The sequence below is a fragment of the Canis lupus genome, chromosome 5 (assembly GCF_048164855.1).
Source record: "Canis lupus baileyi chromosome 5, mCanLup2.hap1, whole genome shotgun sequence".
Lineage (NCBI taxonomy): Eukaryota > Metazoa > Chordata > Mammalia > Carnivora > Canidae > Canis > Canis lupus.
The window spans coordinates 21,883,694-21,891,977 of record NC_132842.1 but is presented as its reverse complement, the minus strand read 5'-3'; positions in this window follow the sequence as shown (position 1 = coordinate 21,891,977).

Below are 8,284 nucleotides of genomic sequence, written 5' to 3'. Positions count from 1 at the left end.
AAGTAGGAATTTAGTTCCTTCTTTTTCTCTGGCTTATTTGCCCACAAAGTATTTTTTTTTTTTTTTTTTACAAAGTAAGTTTATTGGTTTCTGGTTCAGTTTGCTATGAGGTAAGCACACATGATCTGTCTTCCAGATTATAGGATCATTTCCCTCTTTCCTTACTATTATGTTACAAAAAGTGGTAGGCAGCAATTCACAGGTTGCCTTGTCTCCAAATGAAAAGTTTCCCTTGGGAAAGTTGCCTTGAGGTTTAGACTTCAGGTGGAATATTAGAAATCTGCTTGTAATCTGATATTAGTTTTTTTTTTTCAATTGCAGAATTACTAGGAATAAAGTTAATATTTAATCTCTATGTCTCTAATTACTGTATATAGTCAGGATTTTTCTATAAACTCACAGATGGAAAAAAAATTAATTATCACCCTTAAAGCCACAATAATTTAAAAGAAAACAAAACACATTTCTATGTTCCTATTGAAAAAAGACTCAAGAGGCATTATAATCCCCAATCAGGGTAAATATAAAGGAAACCACATGTAGGCATAACATAGTAAAACTGCCGAAAAAACAAAGCCAAAGGGAAATTCCAAAAAACAGCTGGGGGATGATAAAACATAATACCCTCAAAGAAGCAACAAGATTGACAGCTGACCTCAAAGCAGAAACAATGAAGCCATAATTCAATGGAATGACATCTTTGTGATGAAAGAAAAGAACTGAAAACCTAGAACACTATATTCAGTAAAAATATCCTTCTCAAATTGTTAGGAAAAAAGACACTTTCATAGAAAATTACCAGCAAAACTTCACTAAAATAAAAAGACTAATAAAATGTATTCCTCCTTGGCAAGATGGATCAAGAAAAGTAAAAATGGGAGAGACAGAGAGAAGGAGAAGGCACAATCAATATCAGAAATAAAAAGAGAACATCACTCTAGGTCTTATAAATAATAAAAAGATGCTAAGAGAACATTATGAACAACTTTCTACTGATAAACTTCAACAAATAAAATAAAATACCTTGATAAACGTTGCTTATTCCAACTGACAGAGAAACAACAGAAAAACTAAATAGTATTATATATGTTAAATGATTGGAACAAAACATTTAAAATCTCCCAACAGGGGCACCTGGGTGGCTCAGTCAGTTGGGCGTCTGCGTTTGGCTCAGGTCATGATCCTGGGGACCGGGGATTGAGTCCTGCATCATGCTCCCCACTCAGCGGGGAATCTGCTTCTTTCTCTTTCTTTGGCCCTCCCTCTTGCTCATGCTCTCAGCTCTCTCTTTCTCTCTCAAATAAATAGATAAATAAAATCTTGAAAAAATATCTCCCAACAAAGAAAAATCTAAGCCATATATTTTTTTCTGGTGGTTTATTCTAAACATTTAAGGAAGAGATAATACTAATGTTATACAAACTCTATTAGAGAACAGAAAAAAGAGGGAATGAGTTTTGCCTTTTTTATGAGGCTAGTATAACTTTGATACAAAATATGACAAGGATATTAGAAGAAAAGACAATTATAGACTAATCCTTTTCATGAATATAGACGGAAAAAATCCAAATTGAAACCAATTATAGAAAGAAGAAGAATAAGTCCTGACCAAGTGAGATTTATTCTTGGATGCAAAATTAGCATAAGACTAAAAAAAAAATCCAACTATGTAATTCACTAACATTACAGAATTAAATAGAAAAACTACATCATTATCTGAATATGTGCAGAAAAAACATTTGATAACATTTATGATTTAAAAATTCTCAGTAAAACGAGAGTAAAAGGAGACTTCCTTAATTTGGTAAAGGGTACCTACAAAACCTTACAGCTAACATTGTACTTAACAGTGAAATAGTGAATGTCTTCCCCCTGTAGTGACCTTTCTGCTAATACCATTTCTATTGGCATTGTACTATAGAGGTCGTGGTCAATATAACAAAATACTTTATATAAAGTATAAAGAAGAAATACAGGTACAAAGATTATAAAGGAAGAAGTAAACTGCCATTATTCACATATTATGTGATAGCAGGTATAAAACATCTAAAAGTCTATAAGCAAAACATTGGTCTTATGTGACTTTAACAAGGTTGCTGTATACAAATTCAGAATATAACTATCAATTGCATTTCTATATGCTAGCAGTGAACAATTAGAAGATGAAATTTAAAAATAGAATTGATAATAACACAAAGAATGTAAAATATATCGGAATAACTCTAAAAGATGTGCAAGATGTCTGCACTGAAAACTACAAAGTATTGCTGAGAGAAATTAAAGAGGACCTTAATAATAGAGGAATATGCCATGTTCTGGTTTGAACAGTCAATATTATTGTCAATTCATCCCAACTTAATCCTTAGCTGTACTGCAACCCAATCAAAATCCGAGCAGAGTTTTTTTGGTTTTGGATAAAATTAAGAAGCTAATTCTAACATATATATGGAAATGCAAAGAACCTAGACTCAGACTCACCAAGCCAGTCTTTAAAAAGAAATACATTTATGAACACTCATACCACCAAAAACTAAACTATCACCAGGTTATATAGTACTGAGACAGAAATACATTTATGAATACTCATACCACCAAAAACTAAACTATTACCAGGTTATAGTACTGAGACAGAAAGCCGTTTGGCATAGGCAGAGTCAAGCAGGTGAGTGCATAATAGAGTCCAGAAACAGATCTAAACATAGAGTCCTCTGATTTGTGACAGAACCTTCACTGAAACTTAGTAGGAAAAGGAAACTCTTTTGTAAAAATGATAATCAAGTAGATATGAGTATGGGAAATAAGAAGGTATTACCCCTATTTCTTACTATAACCCAAAATCAATTCTAGAAGGATTGTAGACCTCAGTATGACAGGTTAAAAAACAAAAAAGCTTTAGGACAATAACATAAGGTAATATATTCATGATCTCTGAATAAAGAAAGATTACGTAGGAAATTGGCCTACATTTAAATTAAGAACATCTATTCGACAGAAGAAGAAACCATTTGGAGGCCAAAAAGGCCACCTGAGAGTAGCACAAGTATTTACAACACATGTAACTAATGAGTGATTTGATATCAAATATATTAAGAACTACTACAAATCAATGAGAAAAAAACCCCACACATATACACAGAACCCAAAAGACAAATGGGCTTAAGCAGGCACCTCAAAAAAAAAAATGAGATGTCTGTTAAACATCTGCCTTCAGCTCAGTCATGATCTCAGGGTCCTGGGATTGAGCCCCGCATCAGGCTCCCTGCTCAGTGGGGAGTCTGCTTCTCTCTCTCTCTCTCTAATCAATCAACCAATCAATCAATCAATCTTTAAAAAAATAATAAAGTAGAACATGGTCATTCTCTACGAGTAGGCGACCATGTCCTGTTTTTCTCTGAACAGTTTTGACTTATGCATATTTTCTCAAAATGCTTTTAGTCTTAAATTTAATTAAAAATGCACTTGTCCTAAACTTTTCCACTTTTAAACAAAAATTTGCCATAACAGTTGCACGAAAATAAGGCAGAAAAGGGGCACCTGGGTGGCTCATTCTGTTAAGCAGCTGCTTCTGGCTCAGGTCATGATCCCAGGGTCTTTTTTTTTTTAATTTTTTTTAAATTTTTAAAATTTATTTATGATAGTCAGAGAGAGAGAGAGAGAGAGAGAGAGAGAGAGGCAGAGACACAGGCAGAGGGAGAAGCAGGCTCCATGCACTGGGAGCCCAATGTGGGATTCGATTTCAGATCTCCAGGATCGCGCCCTGGGCCAAAGGCAGGCGCCAAACCGCTGTGCCACCCAGGGATCCCAATCCCAGGGTCTTGAGGTGGGGCCCCATTTCCTGCTCCCTGATCTGTGGGGCATCTGCTTCTCCCTCTCCCTCTGCTGCTCCCCCCGCTGTGTTCTCTCGCTTGTGTGCTCTCTCAAATAAATTAATAGAATCTTAAAAAAAAATAAGGCAGGAAAGTTTTGGTGGACTTCTTTATTCTTCCAGCGTTTGCCAAGATCATGTCAAGTAATGTGGGACATATATGCAGTAAATAGAATGAGCTCATAACATAATTGTTAAATCTTAAAAGGCAACCAGAGATTACACACTCCATTTTCCCCAATGATCTCCTGATGCCACCTAACTAAAATTTCCTTTTGATAGAGAGCATACAGAGTGTTTACTGATTTAAAAATAAATATTCTGGAACAAAAAGTATAAGGATAGTTTTTTCTAGTTTTGGAACGGTGTTGAAAAGAAATTTTTGACACTGCTGCCCCTACTGGCCATTTGGTATAATACCAGCCGATTGTGGCTTGGCCACTATGCATTGGCCTCCAAGAAGCAAGAAGCCAGTAAGCTGCCAGCTGATATGGTTAATGAGAAAGCTGAGGAACTATAGGTTAGATGTATTTGAAATATGTGCAGAAAATAAGGGTGGGTTGTCCTGTTAAAGATTGAATTAAGATTAGTCTAAATGCTCCTAATTTAGTAGTTTTGTTATGTATTACATGGTGTAAATCTACAATTGTTTATTATTTATGTCATTATTTGGCAATGCTTTTCTTTTTCACAATAAATTCTCTTAGTAGCAATGAGCTGAAATTATTGGAGGTTCATATATAGAAAAATTACTGTTTAATTTTCTTAAGGAAGGTGATGATAAATGTGTTATTTTTACAAAATATTTCTTGGCATGAACTATTATTCATCATGGGGGAAAGTGTTACCACTAAGTGCCTGAAAAGCAGAAGACACAAGTGAACTGAAGAAATGTCCACAAAGCAATAAGGTATAGCAACTTTAGGAAGGCTGTAAGCAGCCATAAAAGGTGGGCTTACATATTACTCCATGAAGCACACCTTTTTATTAAGTTCAAGTGACCATTGAAAATTAATTTTGCTCATTTTTAAATTTCAAATTTTTTTTACAAACACAAAAGGTGAAGTGATAGCTGTCAATGTGTTCACTCCATTAGCAGAACAAGAACTTTCAAACAGCTAAATTATGGTTTTATAGCCATAATTGGCATATTGATGCCTCAAATAGAAAATCACTTTAATAATGGCTGAATTTTTACCCATAATTCTTAGAGTGAAAGTTAACCTTTTAAAAGTGATTCCTTCAAATGGAAAATGTGTGACATGATGGTATATGCTACTATGATTCACTTAAAACATTCAACAAAGATAATATTTTTTAAAACTTATTTATGATAGTCAGAGAAAGAGAGAGAGAGAGAGAGAGAGAGGCAGAGACATAGGCAGAGGGAGAAGCAGGCTCCATGCACCGGGAGCCCGATATAGGATTTGATCCCAGGTCTCCAGGATCGCGCCCTGGGCCAAAGGCAGGCGCCAAACCGCTGCACCACCCAGGGATCCCCAAAGATAATATTTTTATAGTGATGATAGAAACATGAATTTTGGTAGAGTATTATGTTGAGGTTAAAACAATATTCTTTTTAAAATAAGAAGCCTGAAGAGGAGAAATGTAATTGGAATTGGTGGTGATGCACACACATTTTGTTAGTATATCAAAAAATGTGCTATTCTTTTTTTTTTATGTGCTATTCTTTTGCACATCAGAGGACACTATCAGAAGAGTGAAAAGACATCCCACAGAGCAAATCATATACCTGATGAAAGATTAATATCCAGAATATGTGAAGAATTCTTACAATTTAACAACAAACAACCCAATTCAAAAGTGGGCAGAATGGGATTTATATTGACATTTCTCCAAAGAAAGTATATAAATGGCAAATAAGCAAATGTAAAGATACTCAACACCACTGGTCATTAAAAAAAGGAAATCAAAACCACAATGAGATCTACTTCACACCCATTAGAATGGCTATTATGAAAAAAGAAGAAGAAAATAACAAGTGTTGACGTGAAGAAATTGGAATCCTGAAAAATGGTGCAGCTGCTATGGAAAACAGTATGGCAGTTCCTCAAAAAATTAAGTACACAATTAACATCTGATCCAACAATTCTCCTCCTAGGTATGTACTCCAAAGAACTGAAAGCAAGGACTCAGCAGCATTACTCATAATAGTCAAAGGTGGAAACAACCCAAATGTTCATCAGTGGATGGATGGATGGATGAATAAAGTGTGATATCTATTTATCTATAGCTATATCTCTCTCTAGATAGATTAATCTATATACCCAATGGAGTGTTATTCCACTTTAAAAAGGAATGACATTTTGATACATGCTACAACATGGATGAACTTTGAAAACATTAGCTTAGCATTAAATTCATAGATAAACCAAACACAAAAGGACAAATCTTGCATGATTCCACTTATATGAGGTACCTAAAGTAGGCAAAGTCATATAGATAGAAAGTAGAATGGTAATTACCAAGTATAAGAGGGAGAAGAATTAGCGAGTTATCATTTAATGGGTACAGAATTTCTTTCTTTTTTTTTTTTTTTTGGTACAGAATTTCTATTTGAGATGATGAAAAAGGTTTTTTTTTTTTTTCTTTTTTCTTTTTTTTTTTTTTTTTAATGAAAAAGTTTTGAGACCAGTCCTGAGGATTGCACATTATGGAAGTACTTAATGCCACTGTTTTTTTTTTTTTTTTTTTTTTGAGAGAGAGAGGGAGGGAGAGAGAGAGAGACAGAGAGAGAGAGAGAGAGAGACAGAGAAAGGAGGCACAAGTGGGGGGAGAGGCAGAGGGAAAAGGAGAGAGAATGTTAAGCAGGCTCCTGGCACAGTGTGGAGCCCCCCACAGGGCTCATTCTCAGGACCTTGAGATCTGAGATCCTGGCCTGATCTGAAATCAAGAGTCAGATGCTTAATGGACTGAGCCACTCAGGTGTCCTGCCACTGAGTTGTTTAGTTAAAATGGTAAATTTTATTTTATGTGTATTTTACCACAATAAAAAAGGTGTTATTCTACAAACCTAAATAGAAGCCATGCTTATCTAAATTTTGTATGCATGTGTATATATATTGTTTTTATTTGTTATCCACTATTAGTCAGGTTTTATAAGTATTTAAGTATTTGAATGTTACTTCATTAATAGGCCCAATGCCCCTCCATGATATTGAAAAATGATCCTCTATATTTTGGTTGAATTTTTCCAGAACCTATTGAAAATCTTAATCATAATGTTCAAAAATTAGGGGCACCTGGCTGGTTCAGTCGGCTAGATCGCAGGCTCTTCATTTCTGCTCAGGTCATGATCTTAGAGTCCTAGGATCCAGCTCTCCAACTTGGGGCTCAGGTCATGATCTCAGGGTTCTGGGATTAAGACCCACTTTGGGCTCCCTGCTCAGCGGGAGAGTCTGCTTCTCCTTCTCACTCTCCCTCTGTGCTCTTCCTTTCTCTCTCTCAAATAAGTAAATAAAATCTTTAAAAGAATAAAATTATACTTTGAATCATGTTGATATGTTTGGTAGAGTTCTTATTCTTAAGTAGATATATTTACATTCTAACTGGAAATGAACGGCATTAAGAAGGCCTCTAATTTTCCAACAAATAAATGTGGCAAAATGTCTGAAAATTGTTTAAATAGACAACTTACTTTATAAGTTTTGCTTGTAAAAATATTTGAAGAAAATTATTCTGAATAGAGACAAAAAGGCAGCATCTGTGGGAAATACTGGGCATAAATATTTACACAGCTCAATACGACAAGAACAAGAATTGAGATTATCCTTCATTTAGCAGACTGTGCTCTGACCTTACAAGTTACTTCAGAAGGTGCAGAGAGATCATTTGCATTACAGATACATTCCATGGAGAAGAGTCTGTTGAAGGTATCAACCATCACAGTTATTTTAGCATTAAACGCAACTTCAATTAAAATTTGGTAGGCAGTTTTACAAAGTGTATTAATAAGACCACATTAGAATAAAATGTTCTGTGGTGCTTGGCTGGTTCAGTTGGAAGAGTTTGTGACTCTTAATCTTGGGGTTATAAATTCGAGCCCCACCTGGGGTGGAAAGATTACTTAAAAATGAAATATTAAATTAAAAAAAATATTGGTACATAAAATACTAAATGTGGCTAAAGCTAATTTCTATCTGTGCATATCTACCAAGCATAGTTATTCTCTACTTTCATGTATATAGTTAGAGTTATTTTAATATTTTAGAAGGGACTTTATTTTTGAAAATCAGTTTTGAATAAAAAAATTTTTTTAAAAGATTTTATTTATTCATGAGAGACAGAGAGAGGCAGAGGGAGAAGCAGGCTCCATGCAGGGAGCCCGACTTGGGACTCGATCCTGAGACTCCAGGATCACACCCTGGGCCAAAGGCAGGAGCTAAACTGCTGAGCCAC